We start from the raw sequence: 23,899 nt of genomic DNA on the forward strand, positions 1-23,899 counted from the left end.
ACGTCTGTCTTCATTAGTAATTTCACCCAACCCTCTCCACGCAGAGAAGAAAACATACAAGTATAGTAAGATAGTAAATCCTGTGCCTTACTCAGATGGTTGAACACTGAAAAGGAAATTGTGAGTTTTAAAAGCAGATATTGAGAATATTTGAAGAAATTAATATGAAGTCAGTTTATAGATTTTTGTCAGAAATATCAACTTGTTATGTGGAATCAGCCTAAGATTCTATGATCAAACTGAACTAAGCAGTAAACAGTTGGTCACTCAATTTGTCTTAGCATTTGACCCAAGTAAAATATATATTTTACAAAGAATCAAATGTTAAACTATACAGGTAAACAATATTTTGAATTTTGTTTTCAACAACATAGTATCTTAAGTATTCACATTTAATAAAATGTTTCTATTGAATTAGGATAAATCACTTGAAATTACTTTATTAATAAAAATTTTATATCCATTACTAATATGAGTATATTTATAATAAAAAAAGAAAAATACATTCAGATAAAGTGGGAATGTAGATAATAAAAGGGCTTTAGAGATGAGGGAGTCTCATAGGTAATTTTTTGGTAGGAACATTCCGTTTTTTATTTTCCTCAAACACAAGGCAAAACCAGTCAACATTGGATCATTGGGTTCATAAATTAGAGAACATTTGTTAAGAAATATCCTCCTGAGTACAGGCTTGCATGAAGGATTATGGGTAAAATTAAAGATAAATCATATGAAATCTGTATGCTTCTCCAAATCTTATCCAAATGTAGGAATTAACGTTAGACTAACAGCTCTCTGGGATATTGTTTCTTGGGATATTTCCAGCATGTCCTATGTTCAGCCAAGATATAAAAAATATTCAATGAAAGTCTATTATGATATTTAATGTTGTGTTTGAATATGTGGAAGTCTCACCTGCTTTCCTAGTGATTTGTTTTTAAACATGAAATTCTGACTTTTGCTGAAGCTGACAAAATACTTCAGTCATAACCATTGATCTAATTTATTCAAGTCAAATTAAGACAATAGAGATTAACTGCTTTCCTATATAATATTTTTACTGGAGCCTTATTCTCTATACTCAACAATTGTGGCTTTTTTTTTTTTTTTAATTTTAACAACAACTTCCATTAGTAATGTCCTGATACATAAAAATCCACACATGCACACATGCTTAGGCATTCACAAAAAAAAAAAAAAACTCTAAGTATAACCAGCCCCTTTGACTCACATCAGAGCCATACACAAACTGTTTACGATCCATTTATGTATCTAAATTGCATTACCTCTCTGGATTTGATTGACGTCACAACCAACTTTCCTCTTGAGCTCACTCATCTCTCATCTGTCACTTTTTCTATATTTTGTTATTGTTGCTTTGTTCACATTTCACTATACTTTGCCTTTTTACTCCATCTTCTTTAATCCTTATTTTAATGGGTTTTCCCAAACGTATTCATTCTTATCTTGTTTCAGATGGAATGACAAGGGGCATCATTTCCTAGTTGTTATTAAAATGTTTATTAATACTTAAAATCAAGCACTAAATAATGTCTGCTACTATAATGCACTAAAAACAGAAGTCTGAAATTGGTAGGATCAACACATTTTTATCTGTCACATTTTTATTAAATATCAGTTCCATCACTAGAATATTTCTCATTGAAGTATTTGTGATTCTGCTAATAAGTAAAATAACATGTTATAAAAAAAATTAACACATCTCTTCACAGGTAAATTATGAGAAAGATTTGAGATCCACTGGCACTGAATCAATACTCTCGTTATTGTTGTGGTGATGGTAGTGGTGTTGGTATTTTTTATTTAATTAATTTATTCAGATTACAACTCAATTATTATTCCATCACTTGTATCCTCTCATTTCTCCCTCCATCCTGCTTTCACCCTATTCCCCTCCCCTAGGTCTATGACCGAGGGGGACCTCCTCCCCCTACTATATGGTCATAGGCTATCAAGTCTCATCTTGGTAGCTTGCTTATTCTTTCTTTGAGTGCCACCAGGCCTCCCCACCAAGGGGAAGTGGTCAAATATGGGGCACCAGAGTTCATGTCAGAGTCAGTCCCTGCTCTCCACATAACTGTCCTATCTTTTGGGTACATCAGAGTAGGGGTTTACTACTTACATTGTCCTTGGATAGTGCAATAGTTTGAGCAGATCCCCCCCCCTGGGCCCCGATTCACCCATCACGATGTTCTTCTTGTAGGTTTCTAAGACCCTATGAGTCCTTCTATTTCCCCATCTCCTATATTTCTCTTACCTAGAGCCCCAGTAGGATGTCCTCACATCTATCCCAATCTCCTGGTAAGTGAACACTTTTGTGGTACATGCCTTTTGTGCTAGCACCCAATTATAAGTGAGTATATACCATGTGAGTCTTTCTGCTTCTGGTGGTGGTGAGTTTTAAAGACATGATGTGATATTTGTAATTGTGGGTGACCTAAAAATTATATGTATACCAAGTTAGTAAAACTGTGTAATAATTCTCCTGTTTAAGTTTTATAGTGCTAGGAATATAAGCAGAAGGCACTACACCTGCTTGCATCAAACAGTCTTAATTTTTCAATCCCATTTTTGTTTTTACTAGGTTGATGAAAATCAATCAGGGCCAATAAAGAGTTATTTGTTTAAATAATGTTAAGTATAAGAAAGTATTTTAATAAGTAATTCATTGGGTATTTTCTGATAATTAAAATAATGTATTATATAATGAGAAAATTCTTAACATTTGGTGGAGTTCTATCACTAAACTGGATTGCATTTCAAAGACATGTTCAGACATTTAAAATTAAAAACCTGACTGTCCAATGATATAAAAGTTTTATTTTCAAATTTCCTCGTGAAACAATAATAATCATCTAGTTTGTACAAGATAAAAAAAAATGAGTCTACATAGACATTGTCCTGTGGATTCTAGAGACAGATTGAGTGAAATCATGCTTTCAGCCACAGAAACGTGTGACCTGGAGTAGGAGCTCTCTGACCTGCTTTCCCTGTGTGCCTTTTAAAATGAGGTTATAGTACAACTGACAGCAGGATTCTCGCAGGACTCAAAGGAGATGATGCGGAATGTCTTGCCTATCAATTATCATCAGCGTCATTACATTTAGTACTAGTTGTTACAAACCATTTGAAGAAGAAAGTGGTTCTCAACAACACAGAGCAAGAGATGAAATGGTTCTGACTTTGAAATGTAAATTGTATTCATTCTTGTTATTTAATGGACTTTATTGTCAAAAGGAATGACACAGAAAGCTCTGAAGTTTCCATAGGTTAAGTTACCTGACATAATGAGAAGGATGCAGAAACACTTACAGTGACTACATTTCCCCCAAACAGTTGGCTTCAGCCACATTAAGAAAAAAAATGCCCAATTGCACAGTGTCAATCTGCCTGACAGTGTAAATCTCCTTAAGGCAATTTAATTCAGATTAAAAAGATAACCTTGGCTTGTGTAGCCAGAATAGGGGATCTGTTTCAAATCTGTCACGTTAGCACCATCAATAACCCACTATGACCCATGATTGAGCAGTTTTAATTAAGTTTTCTTTGGATGTTTGGGAAGGGTATTAATCCTTCATTAATACTTACAATGAATATTACACATATCTCTGAAACTTCTCGAGTTTGGACATCCTTCTTTCTTTCTTTCTTTTTTTCTTTCTTTTTTTTTTTAATCAAATTTATTGTTTGCGTTGCTAAAGAGCAATTCCAGTTGGGGAACTGTGGCTCCCAGGGGCTTTAATGCTACCCCACTTCCAGCACTATAAAACAGAGGCCTGCTGTTTTAATCACGCCTCTCTCTCTCTCAATGTTGTTTGCGCCCTGGTACAGCCCATCTGCCTTGAATCTAGTGCTCCGCTGGGGCTGCACACATCTGCCAGCCAGACTACCTTCGTACACAATTACTCAATCCTCCGTAAGGCTCTTTAATAAGAAACAAGTGTGACAACGGCAAGCCTCTTTTTCCCCCTTTCTCTCTCTCTCTCTCTCTCTCTCTCTCTCTCTCTCTCTCTCTCTCTCTCTCTCTCTCTCTCTCTCTCTCTCTCTCTCTCTCTCTCTCTCTCTCTCTCTCTCCTCCTCCTCCCTCTTAAACCACAGAGTCAAATAGCTCTAATAGAGATGAAGCTTGATAGATCCGCCCAGGTGTAGGTGAAGTGGTAGAGCCTCAGGGGTAATAGACGCTGTGCTCGCATGCTGAAGTTTGTGCTCTGTCCTGACCGGCTCTCCTGCTGCACTGAGACCGGCTGCTCCTTGCACAGTTACAAAATCAACACGCTTCTTGCTGTTCACGTTTGTGCCTAGTCCAGAGGGCAACCTGGAGCTAGGTATGAGCCGCACATCAGCCCTCTGACTCCTGCTCAAGGACAAAGGACCGCAGATGCAGTAAGTGGAAATTTTACCTTTTCTTCTTTTACTTGGGAATTAATTAAGGGTGTTTACTCTCAGGGAATCCTCTAAAGACGAGAAAAAGTGAATCAGCAAGAGAATCCTGTGTTCCTAGCCCTGTGGGTTTCCCCAGGCGTTGTTTCACAGTGCCCCAGCTCATTTTGCAGTGTCCCGGAACTGTCACTGAAGCTTAAATACTGCACAAGTGGCTCCTGATTCAGAAGGTCTGTGGACTGAAATGTGGTGCTAATAACAAGGCTAATTCGATCCTGTAGCCTGGCATATTAAGTGCTATTTCTGGGTGAAATATCTTTTATTACTGTCAAAGATACTGGTGACAAGTGCACTGTCACAGTTCTCAGAAGACAGAAGAAACTACCCTACTTGAAAACGGATTTTAACTTTCATGCCTGACTATAGTATTACAGCCTTCTTGATATGTCAATATAAGGGCTTTACCTGTAAGTTTTGCTTAACAAATTCTTCCTTGATGTCTGACTCTTACTAAAGAAGTTTTCTTGAAAAAAAAAATTTTTACGTGTCATTAGGCTGTAGCTTCAATGACAATGATAACGCAATTTTAAAAGAAGCAAGCTAAAACCAAAGGTCATTTGTCTAATAGCCTAAGAGAAGATATTAAAAACAGATGTAGGAAATCTCAACTGTGACTTCTTGCTCTTTTATGCTTGGTTTAAAGCAGCCTCCACGTTGAGTTTACTTTGCATTTACAACTTTGGATTCACCACTAAACTATGTTTGAACTTCAAGTTCAGATGTGACTTGAACTTCAAGTCATGTTCCTTGAGTCCTGCTCTGAATTTTACTTGGCTACGGGGAATCTTTTTACTACTACACCGTATATCTCGGTTGTGTTAACAAGCTCACTGTGGCGGACTTTCAGGTGGGACCTCAGCCAATGTAGAAGAATGTATTTGCTGTTCAGATGTGTGACACTCTGTGAAGAAAATAAACATAGAACATATGCCCTGATAAAGATTCTAGTTATAAAATTAATCCTTCAAATATTGCCAAACATGATCAAATTATGAAAGAATGCAATAAGGACTGTCAGAACATCGTTTCTATTTGTAGGTTCTTCAATGTTTTTTAAATACAGTTTTTATGTATTTGAAGATATGGTCTGGAAACCATTGTCATCACATAATACAACACGCATATATATAGTATATAAGGAAACACAAACAAAATACGATTGCATTTTCTTACATAATTCCCATTGGCCATTATTTTGCTTTTGTTTTTGACTATTATGGATGGACCTCATTGTACATAATGATTTAAAAACCATGACGGTAGGGCCTTGATAGCTCCTTTGTGTATTTTCAGAAATGATTTAGCCTGGATAAAGTTGCTGCTATGAAAGGTTTAATTAATTACTTTTAGTTAAATATATTTCTTTAAGGATTGCATTTGACATTACTGATGGTGGAGTACATGCAGTTAAAAAGTCATTCTTCATAGAATACTTTAACCAACAATTGTTGGCATTGAAGAGCGGTCGATGGCTACCCCCTACAGGGGGAGACTCTAATTTCACTACGCCTGCCTCGGTATATGAATGCAACACAGTACAGTTCACACATATGAATGCAGTAACTGTGTCAGTGAATCCAACAAGTGCCCCTTAATGAAAAGGTCGGCTCCATGATTAATTGGAAGCCACTTTCAAAAGCTGGACCTCACTTCAGCACTGCATTTAGGTTTGTGTCTTCTTGATTTATTCATTTGCCTTTCAAAGTATAAAAAAAACTGAGTGGCCCAGATTGCATGTTTTTAACACATTGTGATTGTTATTTTAATATGATAACAAAATAGCAGTTATTGTATTTGGCTTGGGAAAGGAAAAAAAAAATGAAGCAAGAGAACTATTAAGGCAATAATAGAGAGCATGTGGGTGATAAATGAAAATTTCACTCTTTATCCAGATAGTTAGACTACACATCTTTTACTTGATTTTCAGTTAATTTAATCAACTTTTAACAGGCTGTCTAGAGTAAGGTGGTATGAGGGAGGAAAGGTTTGATGTTTAAGCTCATTATGATTAAATGCTAGAGGGTATGTGTTAGCAATACAGAGGCAACTGTGTTGCTCTGCATTGTGAGAAAAACATATTTTTTCACACAGAATTAAATTTCATTGAAGTATACTGTTGAGTGGAGTAAGCAGAATAATTCTAACTCTAATGATCCTCAAAGAAGCAGTTTAGTCAGTAAAATATACAACAGTGACTTTGTTGTAATTGTAATATGACCTTTGCTAAAAGCATCAACACTGTCTGTCTTAATATTTTTCATTATTCTTTTTGACTGACATTACATTTTGATAATACATGTTCAAATTTAATCTATATATAAACCATATGGTACTTAATATGATCTCTTAAATTTTTATTAACATATATATATATTTCAACCTTATACTTTTATCCCTACATGTTTTCAAATATAATTAGATTGCATTATAATGAATTAAATACTACAAACAATATGATAATTTATCTATAGTTCTGGAGAGAAAGGATTTTATTTTTCTTTATTTTTGAGAATCATAAATTATATCATGTTGTTTGTCTCTTCAACTTTTTGTCTTTATTCTTAAATCAACATATAACTTCATAATAACACCATGTTTACTTATGATCAAGGTATTCAGGCGATGAGTTTGTAACACCTGTGGAGCAATAAGCAATTTTAAGTACGATAGCCACCAAAGAAACTCATAATGGTCACTCCAAGGAAGGCAGTAAAATAAACACTGGGCAGTGTCCACAGAGAGTCCTAGATGTCCTGTATATTCCCAATGTGCACAGCTTGCTGACCTGAATTAGCAACTCACCACTACAGAACGTCATTGTACATCAACAACATATCGAGCACGAGGTTGACACTTTGTGTTCAGTCCTTATAGCCCGGTAACGTATGCTATGCTCCTATTCCCGTTCATAAATGTGAATGGAATAAGAAAGAAACTGTCCAGTTGTCCATAGCCTGTAAACTCTGAAATGTTGCATTCAGATTAGCCTTGTCTTATGTCAGACCCCTAACCTACTTCCACTGAGTGTTCCTCTGTCACAAGCAGCTTCCTTCTCAGAGCAAAGTTGACTTTACTTCTGCCTATCATAATGAAACTACTCAAAATTTGAAAGAGACTAATAGCGAAAGTTGCTATTCAATCATGTTTGGATGCTAGGCAGTGAGTATGTACTTAGACTTTTATATCATCACTGGACACTCAAGCTCCATGTTGCCTTTCAAGCTTTTATTGTATTCAAAGACAAAGTTAAAATTGTGTCTAAAAAATCAGAGGACGAGATAATCTTCCTATATAATCTTGTGGTTGCTAAAAACACATTCCTGTTAATCTGGGCTTTGGGAAATGTGTCTCCTCACGAGCCAGGCTAGAGGATCTGTCAGCAGAGAAAACAGTCACAATGGCAGCTTACTTATGGTCATCAAGGCACACATCCCTTTTCAAGACGGAAGCACGTGAGTTGTAGGTCACCATCAATGATTTTCGGGCCTTGGCTCTTCGTCAGGTATACCTGAATATTTATAATTTAATCCTAGACGCACAGGTAGATTTCTCATTTATCTTCTGAAACACTTTCTTCCAATGTAGAATTAAATACAATATAGATTTTTAAGAGAAGGGAAATAAAATATTTATGATGGAAATCTTTTGTGTTTCATGATATAATTTTAAAACTGTGAGCCTTTATATTCCTTTCTGAGCTCAAAACCAAATAATCATTCTCATGGGGTTCTGTTTTGTTTTAATTAGTCATATGATAAAACTTTTTAAATCAGAACCTAGTCTACTTTTCTATACATATCATATGTGAAATCTGTAAGAAATAAGCATAAGGAACAATTCAAAATTGAAGCAAATCTTACCCATTTTCTATTCAATACTTTATCACCATAAATGCTCCTTTGGCTTTCTTTCACTTATTCTTTGGTTTGATAGGGGTTATTTGGTGAATATTTTTAAATATGATTGACATATATGGAGCTATATTCTATTATCAGATCTTTAACACAGTGAAGAAAAAGTGATTTTTAAACATTAATCTCAAGGTCCTGAAAGAATGAATGCATGTCGAAGACATCTGAAAGCTCTAGATTCTTTAAGGATTGGTGAATGCCTTAACCCATTGGCCAAGATGCTCTTTATCACAATTCTTAGTCAAAGACAAAAAGCCAATGAGCTTGCTCCCTGATGTCAATGGTACCCCCATGAATCTCTTTGGATTTCCCAGTAAGTACTTCATGTCTATTTGTAGAAGGCTTTCATTCTTATTTCTTCCCTCCCCTTTTCTCTTCTGTTCCCATCACCTTGTCTTCCTCTCCCCTTTTCTTCTATTTCTTTTACCTTTCTTTCTTTTCCTCTCCCCTCCCCTTCTCTCTTACCCCTCTTCTCTCTTTGTTCTATTTCTTCCTTTATCTCTATCTTCTTCCTCCTCTCCTTCCTTCCTTCTTTCCTTCCTTCCCTCTTCCCACCCTATCTGCTCTTCTTTCTTTCCCTGTTCTTTCCTGTGCCAAGCTCTTTTCCACTCCTCTTATTCCTTCCTATCTCCTCACACCCCTTAAGTTCTCTGGTCTTTCTCCCACATTCCATCTTCTCCATTTGTCTCCTTTATTTTTCTTCCTCTCCCTTCTGCCTTCTTTCTCTCTTCTCCACCTGCTGTGTCATACCTATCTGTCTTCACTTCCTTTCTACTAATGTTTCCTCTAACATTCCAATCTTCCCACCACACTGTATATATTTTTTCTGTTGGTTACGTCTTTCTCATATTTCAGAGAAACATTGGAAACTCTGATCTGGAGAGTTTTCTTGTCTCTACTTTTTTCTACAATTTCATGCATCTCAGAGCCCCAAACAGTGAACATAGAAATCAATCCAACTTATCATTCATCCTTTGCATGGCAGATGGAAGTCCCTATTCCCTGACACAAGCCAGACTTCTGCCCATATCTATAACCAACATCTAAACGGTTTGCTTTCAACCCTGTTTCATATTAAATATTTTTTTTTCTGGGTTCATTGAAATATGCTTTCCCTCTTTACAAGCTTGTCTTTGAACTTTTAAATTGTATTTAGGAACACATTGCCATGGCTATGTGTTCATAATAGATGTTTCAGATGCATGTAAGTCAGAATTCAGAGAGACATCTAATTAGCATCCAGTATCTGTTTCATTTTTAATCTTACAAACTTTATCTTTGGAATTAAAAAATGGAGGAAGGATTAGATTCTATTATATTTCTGTCACAAGTGTGAGAAGGTAACCTTCTTTATAGTGGCATGTACTGATACACCTGAATGTCACACTAATGACTTTTCTGCAAAGTAGTCTTTCCAGTCATGCTGGGATCCTTTTTTCTTAGATAAATGAATGCTATTAATCATTATCTTACTTTTGCATCTGTAATTACACTTTGCTGAATTACTAAACTAAGATTCTGTGGAGTAGTAAGCATGAAATCAAACATTTTCCACTGTTGAGAAAATACAACCTTGCTTTCAGGATGAAAAGAATATCCACTTGGCATATGATTGTATCAAAATCATTTTTTAGAGCATTTTGGAATTTGAACTTTAAGAGAAGGGATAGATATACAAGGCTCTTGCAAGACTTATAATGGGTTTTATATGTAGTATATGATTAAATATTTTGCATAACTTACTTATATTACATAAAAAGTAACAATATTTTTCCTTTGGTTCTTTAGTCCTTTGGTTCTCTTTAGTCTTTGACTAAAGAAACACTTTTCAAAATTTCCCCAATTTAGAAGCTTGTGCATAATTCATCTATGGTAGATAGTATTTATTGATGAGTTTCTTTTTTACTCCAGTATTGACAGAATTGTCCAAACAAAACAAATTTAATACAACACACAATTTTTCACATCCTACAAGTGAGTCCCCAGAAGGAAAGAGTCAAACTGGTCCCAGTGTAACATTCACTCACTCCAGCACTGGCACGAGGTAAAGAAGAAGACATTTGTTAGTACTGCAAAATATCTCTTACATTTATGAAATACTGGCTTATATGGCTTTTCTCTCCACAGCTCCATAAAACATTTCAATAAGTTTCATTTAACTGCTTAAACTATGCTGAAAGTATATCTCACCATGACTATTAATAGTTTCTTTAAATAATATGAAAATTTTAGGGATATGACCTTATGTGCAAGCAGTCACTTTTTTAGGATGAAAGAATGTACATGGATGAATGCTGAAGACAAATGTCTAATTTTTCTCATTAAGAAGACTAATTTTTTCACTGGCAAGATTAGTTTTTTATTTTTGTTCTACACATTAAACCTCTTTTATTTCCATGACTTTTTTTTGAATAATATTAAACCTGTAAAGGCATTTCCAAACAATTAATCTAATATTAAAAGCATTAAACCTGTACAGACATATTAAGGTGTTTCCATATTAGACCCACTGTAATAATAACTTTTCACTATAGATTAAGTTCCCTATGATTAGAGAGAACAGAGGCTGAACTATTTTTTCTGTTACATCATGAAGTTCAAGGAGGAGCTGTGTTAGTTTTACATTATCATGACATAATGGCTGAGAAACTCAAAGGAGGAAGGATTCATTCCTACTTGTGATTTAGAGGCTTCCCTCCAGGGTTAGTTGTTCCATGTTGAACAGATTGTACTGTGGTTTATCCCCGTGCCAGGGAGCACATGGTGAAGCAAAGGTTCCCACCACAGGCTGAGAAATAGAGGAAGAGTGTACTGGACACACAAAAAATGTCTTTGATTGGCATATACCAGCGATTTACTTCCATCAATTAGACCCCTTTTCTACAGTACATTCAGGCCAGAAACTCCTCAGTAGATTCATCTAATGAGGAAGGCACAGCCCTCCCAATTCTGTCAACACCCGACCTCAAGACTATGTTGAGGACCAGGCAGTCAGCACATGGACCTCTGAGGTACATTTTCTGTTTGAACCATAATATGAACACATGAAATTTATGCATGTGTAGACTTGACTTGAAAGCATTAGCATTGTTGTTGTTTTGTATTTATATAATACAATCATGTCCCATTGGTAGAAGTACTCTACATTGGCATGTTTATGCAAGCTCAAAATGGCTTCATTTACCAAAATTGATATATTTCACATTAAACTTTATTGTTAAGCATGTTTTAAGATATAATTTCATTATTATGATAGTATAATGAAAAGTTTGCTTTTGGTGTACGAAAATGTGAAACAGACAATGAGGATGTATTTTTAACACATTTTTATTGAAAAATAAAATAATTCATATTACATTTTATTTTCTATCCCATCCCATGCATCCTCTCATTCCTCCCTCCCTCCCACTTTCACCCCAATCCCCCTTCCCTATGACTGTGACTGAGGGGGACTTCCTCCCCCTGAATATGGTGCTAGAGTATTAAGTCTCTTCTTGGTAGTCCGCTATCCTTTCTCCGAGTGCCATTGGGCCTCCACAATAAAGGGACATGGCCAAATATCGGGCACCAGTGATCCTGTGAAAGTCAGTTCCCAGTCTCCACTTAAATGTGGAGAATGTTATGTCCCTTGGCTAGATCTGGGTAGGGGTTTGATGATGACTGCACATTTTGTCTTTGGTTGGTGCCTTAGATCAAGCAGAACCCCTGGGCTCAGATCCACCCATCATAATGTTCCTCTTGTAGGTTTCTAGGACCCTCTGGATCCACCTACTTCCCTATCCCCTATATTTTTCTCACCTAGAGTCTCAATAGGATGTCCTCCCCTCTGTCCCACTTTCCTGGTAGGTGCAGACTTTCATGGGACCTGCCCCTTGGGCTAGTGTCCAGTTATAAGTGAGTATATACCATTTGAGTCTCTCTGCTTCTGGGTTAGCTCACTCATTATGATCATTTCTATTTCAATCCATTTGCCCACAAATTTCAGGAATTCCTTGTTTTTAATAGCTGAGTAGTATTCCATAGTGTAAATGTACCACAGTTTCTTTAGATGATGTATTTTTAAACTTCTCTGTTTGGCAATATTTCTGCCACCTATTCCAGAATAATGAATTTGCATACTAATTTTTTTTTTTACTTAGCATACTGTGGCAGATCCCTATATTGTTTGATTTTACTTCATTTCACTTCTGTGTTTTCATCTTCTGATACAAGTTCTTTTATGTAGTTTGTTTATGCCAATTTCATGATCTTTTACCTAACCTACAGAGTGATGGTGTTTTAGAGTTTCCATTGCTATGATAAGACATCATGACCACAGCAACCCTTACAAAAGAGAAATATTTAGCTGGGGCTGGCTTACATTTCAGGGCTTTAGTTCATTGTTGTGGCGGGAAGCCCAGTAGCATGAAGGCAGGCATGGTGCTGGAGAGGAAGCCAGAAGTTGTACATCAGACTGTCAGCCAGCCCAAGGAGAAAATGACACAGAGGGTGGCTTGAGCATTTGAAACCTCAAAACCCACCCCCAGTGACACACTTCCTCCAAAAAGGCCACACCTTCTAAAAGTGCCGGTCCTTATGGGCCCATGGTGACCATTTTCATTCAAATCACCACAGATATGTTTATAGTCCAGAGGACCTAACATACAACACAGGTCCTTAAATAAAATATGTCATGACACAAACTCCGGAAAGAAGAATTTATGCATCACAACATTTGTATCTTGTATTTCTTTTGTCTTTCAGCAGTTTTGAACACTTATGTTAATCACTTGAAATTCTCTGCTGCTGCTGTAGGAACACTGGGTTGTTGTGTTATTAACTGTGTGAATTAAAGGAATAGTACAGCTGTAAGGAGAGTTGCATGAAGGTCATAATTCTAGGTCAAAGAGAGGATGTTGATAATAATATTAACACTTTAAAAATATTATTTTGTAAATTTTATACATTCTTTTAGACTATTACAACAAGTCCATGATTGCATTAGTGTGCTTTGGTGGGGCCCTGAGAAGCCAAACTGACAAAACCCTAGATTAAAGGCCCCTATTGTGGAAATATGAAAATGTTTTGTAACAGTGGAGACACAATTTCTAAGTTTCCTAAAATTTGCCCGCTAATGAAATTTACCATTTCTCATTTCGACTCGATAGAGTGATAGTGCAAGGATAAAATGGAGACCGGCAGCAGGGATATGTCGAGGCTCTGCGTTTTAATTTTACCAGCTCAGGCACAAGCAAACAAAATTGTACTAAGGTAGAAATACGTACATGTTTTATAATAAAGAATCATATTCAAGAAAACCCCTTCTTAGGGATCCTACCAAACATTTACTCTTTCTTCCTAGCTTGATTCATTTGTAGCAGGCCAACAGTTTCTTCTTCTTCTTCTTTTTTTTTTTTTCTTTTACACATTTTTTATTTAAAAATAAAATAATTCATATTATATCTCATTTGCTATCCCATCCCATGCATCCTCCCATTCCTCCCTCCCTCCTGCTTTCACCCCATTCCCCTCCCCTATGACTGTGACTGAGGGGGACCCCCTCCCCTTGAATATGATGCTAGGGTATCAAGTCTCTTCTTGGTAGTCTACTATCCTTCCTCTGAGTGTCATCAGGCCTCCCCATCAAGGAGACATGGCCAAATATGGGGCACCAGAGTTCGTGTGAAAGTCAGTTCCCAGTCTCTTCTTATCATTGGTAAATTTTCCTAGAATATATGTAACCATATTGTTTGTGTAAAATTTCAAAAGGACTAAATCAAGATATTTTTAAAAATTAACAGATTATCACTATGGAAGACTTGATTAAGCAGCAACTTTTCTTGTACTTATACAGTCATGCAATAGTTAGCTTGAATTGTCAGCTTGACACACCCAGAGAGAAGGAAGCCTCAGCTGAGGGACAGTTTCCATTGAATAGCCTGTGGGATGTCTGTGAGGCATTTTATTGTTTATTGATACTGTGAGTTGTGATATCTCTAGGCAGGTGGGCCTGGGTCCTGAGCTAGACACAGGCATGGAGGGAGTAAGAAGCATTCCTCTATTTCCAGTTCAAACTCCTGTCTTGAGTTCCTGTTCTGAGTCCCTCAGAGATTAACTGTAACCTGGAAGCACAAAGTGAGTTGTTTGTGGCCATTGTGGTTTTCACAGCAAAAGAGTTGCAATACAGCAGAAGCACTACTTTTGTATTTTCACTTTTAAAATAGAAAATTTTAAGTAAGTGGTGAAATATAGCTTGTCTTTTAGTTTTAAAAATGGGTCCAAATATGATTTCAGTTATAGTGATGCCAAAGAGGAAATATAGCAATTTAGAAACAAACTTTGATATGTTACTTTCCCAGTCATGTGTGCTCATTATTCATATTTTATAGTGAATTTTAATGACAAAGTTAGGGTCATGAAAGAATTCGCAAATTATTCTTGAGGATAATTAAATATACCCCAAGTTATTTGAATGTTGAGAAATGAAGACATTTATTCTTTTAGTTACTAGTACTCACTTCTGTTAAATGTTTATTGCAAGTTAAGGAATTAAAATGCATTTCTTGTACTTTAACTGGATAATAATTTTATTTAATCTATTAAAGAAAAAATTATTCTATCAGTGTACAGTTCCTATAATAAAATGGAGACAGTGTAGCGTAATTTAAATAAAAAGAGTAAACTTATAGATCTTGATTTTTTTGTAATAAAAAATGAAACCATCTCAAACATTGTTTAACAAAGTAGGAGAATTAATTACAATTGCTTTGTATTGCTATTCTACTACTGAAGCTATAAATCTTTGGAAAATTTGTCAGAGATGTGTGAAATTTTGACTCAATCTTTTGCCTGTGGGACTCTGTTTTATTTAACGGATATTGGATTTCAACCTCAATAGTAGCTAGCTGTCTTAACTCAATGAGTATCACCCTTAAAGCATTGCGGTTTATTTCTTTCAGAAAAGCTCTTCATCCTACCCTGTTAGAGCTCTGAGGTAATGTTTATCTTTAATTGAGTTTGATCCCAATTTGAGAGGCAGAGGCCATTAATAATGGAGACACATACAAAGGAGGTGAAGATAATGAGTATTTGAAAGGCTGCTAGCACCAAGACAATATAGGTGGTTATAAGCATGTCCTCAGAGGCTGGTCCATGCTTCTGTAGGCAGTGTGGAGAGCAACGTCACATAAGAAACAGAATTTTCCTTAGAAAATATTAAGTGTCATGAAATTTGCTTAGATATTCTCTCATCTCCCTTCACTCCTGTCTCAATCCAGGAGCAATTTCTCTCACTTTTGTCATCACTCATAAGTCATTTTTCTGGCTTTTGATTTTTTTCCAACATTAAGCTTCTGCCAACAGCAGAGCCACCTCTCAAAAATGTTCCGTGCTCCTAGATGGATTTATTATTTGTCTTGTTTTGCTCTTTCCCAAAATTCCATTTTCCAAAGCCCATCCTGTTGGCATAATTGTCACCAATACCTCCTGAAAGCAAAGCCAGTTGAACAGGGCCCAGGATGTGGAAAAACACTCTTTGATGGGACATAATTTAATAAATGGATTTCTGACACTTTTGGAAATTTTACATTTAAGTAAGAAGATCCTTTTAATTCAGAACATTTTAATTTTCAATAACCATTTAACTTAGTTGCATAAAAATTTCTTAGAGATGAGATTCAAGCCCAGAATCGGATGCCGCTGGATTCACTCCATCTGTGATCTCCATCCCAGGCAGGCCCGTGTCCAGGTGAGGAACTGCTTCTCTGCCTCCCAAGAGAGCTTCACCTCCTAAAAGTCCCTGCTAGGTTTTGCTGCCATTCCAAAATAGCTTTGTTTCTTTTGTGCTCTAAATATTTGGAAGCTAAGAATGTTGGTAAGGTGATTTGTTTTTCAACTGGACACAAACTAGGATCATCTAGAAAGAGGGACCATCAAGTGAGAAAATGCTTCCAATAAGGAAGCTCTTCCCTGTGAGTGGCTATTTCTCCTGTTCCCAGCAGTTATTAGTTGCTTGTGGTCCATTATCTAGGGGAGGGACTTCTGGAAGAAGGAGAGTTGGCTTCTCCCAGAGATGAGGCCACCTTATTGGTTGTCCAGAACAGAATGGTCATCCCAGTAGTCATAATACACACACACACACACACACACACACACACACACACACACACACAGCAAAGATGAACTCAGCAAGTTGTCTGTATATATTTATGCACATATGACACACACATACACATACACACAGCTATAATAATCAAATCAACTGGAAAAGAGGCTATTAGCTAGAGAGGAGTGTGACATTTGAATGCTGGAGAGAGAGCATATCTGGGAAGAGTATAGGGAGGAAGGAGAGAAAAGACAGTGTTGTGATTTTATTTCTCTTAAACATATGTTTAAAAACAACAAAAACAAAAGGAAATACTTCTATCAGCTTGGCCTGTACCACATCTTTTTGATTGATGATTGATTAATTTCGGAGGTCACAGAACACAATGGGATGTGTTGCCATTGCACAGTTGGTCCAGGAAGGTGTAAGAAACGTAGTTAACCTTGAACCTGGAGAGAAAACTGGTAAGCACTGGTCCTCCATAGTCTGGACTTCAGTTACTCCCTTCAGGTTCCTGCCTTGAATTCCTACCTTGAGTTCCTGCCCTAACTTCTCTTCTGTGTGAACTCTAACTTAAAGGATTAAGTAAAACCTATCCTCCCTGAGATGCTTTTAGTCATTATGTTTCTCAGAGCAATAGAATGCTAACCAGGTCACTAAGCAACAAAATAACCTTAGTGAATGAAGAATTCACCCAGCACAGTTCTAACATTCACTTAGGACAGGTGTGCATCACTTGCCATTACTTCTTCATTGTAGGAACTCCTCAACAGCCCACTATCCTCAGATCCTCTAACCCATTACACTTTCCCTCTGATATTGTTCAAGAAGTTGGGGAGAGAAAAAAAATCAAGAGTGGCCAACAAAGCTCCCTAGTTAGAAATGCAACTGTTTCATGTGTGAAGCTCTTGTTCCCAATGGCTTCTGCTGAGATGAACATTTGTCTTGCTTTAGGAAATGCCATCCATATAATTAATCGTGTGGTCAAATGGGAGCTAGGGAGAGGTTTGCCTTGGATTACTGCTGGGTACCCAAATCTTCTCACTAGTGGAAACCCTGAAGCCTTGTCTAGGCTCAGAACCTTTACATTGACTTCAAAGTTACCACACTAACTGAGCTTTTCTTTGGCTGTTTGAACTGTTGTCATGACTTTCAATTCATTATGATTTTCTTCTTTGAAAAGGGACATTATGCATTCCTGCTGAGTGTCTTGTTTATTAGTTTTATTGTTCAATTACAATACAAGCATCACAGAACAATATATATATTTAAATGTACTCAATGATTCATGTTCATTTTGTTTAGGACTGTATATATTTTTAAAAGAATGAAACAGCTATTTGGAAGCATCTATTCAAAGGTTTATTTAAATATCATTTCTCACTCCATGAAACCTAGCGTGAGATTATCTTCCCATGCTCTGAATTTTATAACATGTCATACTTATGTGATTTATTTCAGAGATTCCTGTTCCTGCTGTATTTCATACCCACTTCCAATTCCAAACAGATGCTAATCTTTCTGAATACAAAAGTCACTTCTACCCCTTTGTGTGCCTTGCAGCCATGACCAAGTAGATGTTCAATAAATGTTGTTTGATTGAAAATTGGCATTTGTACCCTATAAAATCAGGTTGAAGAGTCTTTAATTTAAGCCCCTGTCTTCCATTTGCTGTTTAATTGACTATTTAGCTGCAACTGATTGATAGACATAGGCCTTTTTTTTTTTTTTTTTCTTTTTGGTGAATTGGCAGCTATGTAAATAGAGCACTTAACCTTAAGCACTCAGCCATTAACCTTAATCACTGTCCATTAACCTTAAAGCACCCCAGGTTTCTCCCCTTACAATCCCCCAAAACAGACCCCACTCAAAGTGGTTTTTTTTAGCATGAAAAAGAATCTTAGTGGAATGATTTTTATTGTTCTGAGAGTGGCTGTAAAGGGGGCATTTTAAACAGAATATTTGAGTCTATTTCTTTTTGTAGGTACTAATGAATTTTCCATGTGTCCAAAGAGAGATAAGACATAGAAAATTTATTTGAGGAGAATTTTAGAATTGTTTGATGAGAGAACAAAATAGAGAATTCTCTGCACTCCCTATTTTATACATGAGGTTTTTCATCACAGAATGTCTTACGACTCTGCATAACAGCACAGCTTCATGAAACAAAAAACATTTTCCTATAGCTAGGGCTAACAATAAGATTTAACATTAATTCTAGGCATAATAGTGCTAGTTATTTTAGGAGTAGACGATTTGAAATAATTTCTGTGGAATGTTAATTTATAAAAGAAAAAGAATAAATGAAATTTTCTTTAAGCATAGCACTTTAGATTTGTTCTTATAAGTATTCTTGACTTGTAACCAGCATTATTGAACTAATAATAGATCATTTTCATAATTCGTTTGAATCTACATTATCTAATTTTCTATATCTGTGTTATTAAAACCATAAAATAATTGTTATCAAAATAAAAAGGTGTTCTTAATTAACATGTCCAAATGTATTATACATTTATTCCATATCATAGATCCTTTTTGCTAAAGTCTATGTTTACTACCTATGATCTAGTAAAGTGGCATTGCTAACTTAGTTACAGAAAGTTTTATATGTAAGTTTGTACATAATTATATTTCATGACCTCAAGGTTTGGGGTGAAAACAGTAAGTCAATGAAGTTCCCATTGTATTCTGAATATAATAGATCTTAGGATGAGGTGGGAGGGTGGCTGCAATTGAAGAGGGAGAAAGAACACCTTGCTGTATTCAGGAAAGAAACTCAATACTAATGGATTGATTATTTTTAGATTTGCCAAAGTGCTCAGTTTGCTCCAGGCCCCATAGGGAGCTGACACTTGAAGGTGTGAGCAACTGCAGGCAGAGAAGGGTCTCTCTTGCAACTGATGTCAAGGTACATTTTAACAAATGTGAAATCTCCCTGACTAACAAACCAATGTAATATGAATACCTCAACCGGAAACATGTAACTTCAACATTGGGCTACTTAACTGTTCACTTGGAATTTTGTAGTTACTTTACTAAAAAGAAAGATAATAATTGGGGGTAGAGGTGTGGGGGAATTGACATTAGAGTTCCCAAGTTCAGTAAGTTCCTCTGGGGCAAATAGCCTTGCAGGATTGACAATGTGATTTGAGAATTGATCTGAATACTTGCAAAAATTGCTGTCCCTTTTTTTTTTTTTTTAACTCTTTGGAATTATCTCTATTTAGTCTTGTGATGTCTTTGCATATGCACAGAGGCCAAAATCATAGTAATATCCCATTTTTCTTTTTAGTTATAAATTCAATATTGGTATACCTGTGTGCATGTAGAACAATACCTTAGGCATATCAGTATATATTTGATATTTTTCCACAAAGTGATAAGAAATATGTACAAATTCAGAATGTGAGCAACTGGTGGAAGTTAATCTCTACTATGATTTTGTGCAATGATTTCTCAACTATATTTTCTTATTTATTGAAACTTCAGTGAAGAACTGGCTATGTCATTTTCATCTTTGAGTCATTCGTGTAAATACACTAAAGAGGATTCTTGGTCATATTTGCAGCTCTGTGATATACACTGTTCCATATTGATTTTTTTACTTGCATTGAGAATCAGACACATTTTTTAAAAATACAAATGTTAGCAAACATATTAATAGAGTTTAAATTCTTAAAAACTTATCATACTTTACTTATCCATTTGCTTACCATTCAGAACCCATAATAGCTGTAATTATTACCCTGTCGAGAAGTCATAAAACTATATATACTAATAGCATACTAAAAGCTAAGTAAGCTGTAAATATTCTACCAGCTAGGGTCTCGCCTTAGGCGCTCATCTGCAGTTCTTAGTCTGGATAAATACAAGTTGTATTTTTTTCTAACCCTGTATGTCTTCCTCTTTTATTTGGGCCAACTTTGTGTACTTATTAATATTTAATATTTATTAGGTCAATTGTTAAATAGCCAAACTGTATACCCAGTATTGATCATGGAATGTTTTTTATCTTTAATTTAGTTATCTGAATGTCTAGAAACTGTTAAGCATTCAAGTTATTAGTTAAATTCAAAGAAAATCTTCCAAATAAGTTTAATTTAATATGACCAATATCTTCCTCTGGAAGATTTTAGGGCCTCCCAACAGGATCATTTGCTCTAACTTTGAACAACTAAAGTGTATTAAGCATATACAGTAATTTTTTATTTATTCCCAAGTCCTAAATAAATATAAAACTTAAAAAATTCCCTTTATCTTATTATACATGGTATATAAGTATCTTTGTGATATGCTGACTTAGAGTCCTTGCAAAAATACCCAGGAGCATTGTGGGTTGGAGAAAGGAATATGGTCAACACACAATATGAATGAAAACATTAAAAAAAATTAAAAAGAAAGAAAAGCTATAGAATTTGAATAACCTATGTTTCAAGCAAATCTTGCTCTATTTGTATATCTTACCACATGTATTTTACTTAATTCATGTGGAAACTAAATATGAAGCTGACAAAAACACACGCCTCATAAAACTAACATTTAAATAATGAGGAGAACCATAGGGTTTAAGAGTATTCTGTAAGTAGAAGTGAGAAAGGTGGGACATCTCCCTTTGATCCTAAAAAGGTCAGCTACCATGCCACACAGAATCATGAATTTCTAAAGTAAACCCATATCCTGGTGCATGCCATAAATCAGTTAACAAAATATTCCTTGGAACAAGTCGCTTACAAAACAATTGTGAAAATAAACAAATATAGATACCCTTCACATTACAAAATAAACTGTGGGTGGCACATGACATGAATCTTCTTTCCCACAAATTGTCTTTGAAATTCATTCTGATCTTCCTGAGTTGTATGAGGTAGGTCACAGTATCAAGTGTCAGGTGCGAATCAATAAAGTCTATTCTGGCATCTGTATGAGTGCTTTTCTCACTTGAATTTTTCCTCAAATGCTAAGTAAGTAAAAAAAAAAAAAGAAAAAGAAAATGATATGTTTTCATATGAGTGTTTAAGCCGTTCAACAGCAAGCCCACAAGCTGCCACCACCTCAAACCCAATGACAGGAAACAGTGTGACCACTCATCAGATTCACACACACCCTCACACCAAATGAACAAACACGTATACAAGCAGACATAGAATAAAATAAAACACTGGCTACAGAACAGATTTTTAGCAAGTTATTAATGTAGATAATTTAGGTTGAGCGTATGTAGTGATGGAAAGAAAATAAGGGAGGGAGCAAATGAAAGAAGCAAAGGAAAGCTGGGAAGGAAAGAATGAGAAGAAAGGAAAGAAAGGATATGTACCCTCATAGGGTGTGAGAGAAACTGCAGCCCCACCCACCTCAGCACCTCTGAGACCCAGCACCCCTGGGGGACAGGGACAGAACTCTGGCGCCTCTAGTCCATCAGAGACCTTCAGCAAGAAAAATGATATCGCAGATGTTTCAATGTTTTTCTCCTCATCCTCGCAATTTGCTTCTCTAGTCTCATAACTGTAAAAGTTTCTTTGTATTTTAAGTTTTCAATCATTAAAAAAAAACCTAACACTTTCTAAATCTTCCTGAGTCCCTAAAAGAGAGTGACTATCCTAATTCAACATAAACATCATTTCCCATGGTTCTTTGTGTATATTCTCAATCCTTGCTATGGATGGGGTGATTTTTTTTTTTTTTTCCCCAGGGTAGAAGCGTGGTGTTGGCATCATCACCTGCACTGCAATCTCTGGGGACATACTGGTGAATAGTGGCTATTAATTAACATTTTACGATGTGCCGCTCACTCTTCAGAGGAAACACACTATATAAATGCCAAACAGTAATAACTCACTTCTGTTCTCTCCTTTGGGTTCTGAGTTTTTTCCATCTCACCCTCCTGAGGGGGGATAAAGAGGCAGAATTCTTATTACCCCTACCTAGAGGATAAAGTGTCAAGTGTAAATGCAGCTTCTAGGAAGAATGGTTGCAAATGTTTATGTGAACAAGAGAAAAGAGCAGTCTTTGGCAGAGCTGGCTGAGGAAGGAACACACCCATCAGTCTTCTTGCAGCTGGGGAATGAAGGAAAGGTTGCCCCATGACACTTTCTAGGACTGTACTGCACACTGAGAAGAGCAATTATTTCTGAGTTCCTTGTTCTCCATGGTTCTTGTCAGGAAGAGGGTCTAGTCTTCGGTTTAATTTCTTATTAATACCATTTGTAATGTACGTCTCATTTCTGTTTCCCCCTAAAGAATGTTTGTTCTTCTAAGAGAAATGGGGAATGTTATTTTATATTTTCTAATCATTTTGGTTTGTAGAAATACATTCAACCCAGAGACATCAGGAAAAATCTGTCCTGTTTCAAGACCAAGAGATAAGTAGTAAGTCGGTAAAGATTCTCCAAATACAGAGCAACACACAGAGTAGTGAAGGACCCTGACATAACTTTGGTCTCAAGCAAAATACTGACCTGAGTGTATTTTAGAAACCTGGTCATTATTTCAGTAAAGGTATGAAAGACTGTGACCATACAAATATCTACCTCTAGGCGACATTAAGGCATGCTTTTTCTACTATTATTTCCACTAAAATTTTTATTCTTAAGGCCAATCTTTTATATCATTTTTGTAATAGAAATGTCTATAATTATCCTTTGAAATATGTTTCATACTTTCTTCACATGCTGACATTTAATGTTCAACCATTCCAGATAGCAACTAATCCATTTATTATACTTGGTTCAGAATATGATATGTGGCTATTTCTCAACTCTCTTGTTCCTCTATATGATTTTGGCCATTTTGAGTTATAATTATATAAGACAGTAAATTTGTTAAAGACAAAGAATTGTGGTGAAAACTTCAGACAGAGTAGAGGGCAAGATAATTGACACTTCAAGTTTCACCTTTATTTGTAGATGTGTGTGTGTGTGTGTGTGTGTGTGTGTGTGTGTGTGTGTAAAAAGAAGCTTTACATTTTTCTTTAATATCTCTGTACATAAAACATATGTGATGGACCAAAGCAATCCAAAGCTACTTGCAATGGTACAAATGTGTTGGCAACTTGGCCAAGTCCCAAGTCCAGTGTAGCAGCACCAGTACACAATCCAATTTCTATACTGTGACTCCTAGCCCTGCCTCTCCTACTCTACACTGATAGCAGTATGGGCACTGGCTGATACTGCTCCCATCTGCTACTGTGGGCAGACAGCTGTCTTTCTTTAATACCAATATTTTATTACACTTAAGATTTAACTTCGTGAATCATGACATTCAGAACCGTTTTCCTGCTGTGCCTTTGCTTGGCTTAGACTGGTCATTCCACTGATAGAAGGTGCTGCAGTTGTTATAATAATCTCTAAGTGTGGTACCTTATGATTAAGTGTAGTGATTATATGACAATTTGCAGCATAAAAATGTTCATTTATCAGAAAACTTTTCTGTAGTTCTAAAGGTA

General features: G+C 36.1%; 1 protein-coding gene across 1 annotated transcript in view; it reads left to right on the plus strand.

The window, feature by feature from the left end:
• The first annotated feature begins 4,160 nt into the window (after window positions 1-4,160).
• The window catches only part of Sema3a (semaphorin 3A), a 454,588-nt gene continuing 434,849 nt past the window's right edge, over window positions 4,161-23,899 (plus strand). Inside the window, exon 1 of the mRNA XM_051152073.1 lies at window positions 4,161-4,404. The gene's annotated coding sequence lies outside the window, so the exon portion shown is untranslated. The remainder of the gene's footprint in view (window positions 4,405-23,899) is intronic.

This window comes from Acomys russatus, chromosome 10 (assembly GCF_903995435.1).
Source record: "Acomys russatus chromosome 10, mAcoRus1.1, whole genome shotgun sequence".
NCBI classification, from domain to species: Eukaryota; Metazoa; Chordata; class Mammalia; order Rodentia; family Muridae; genus Acomys; species Acomys russatus.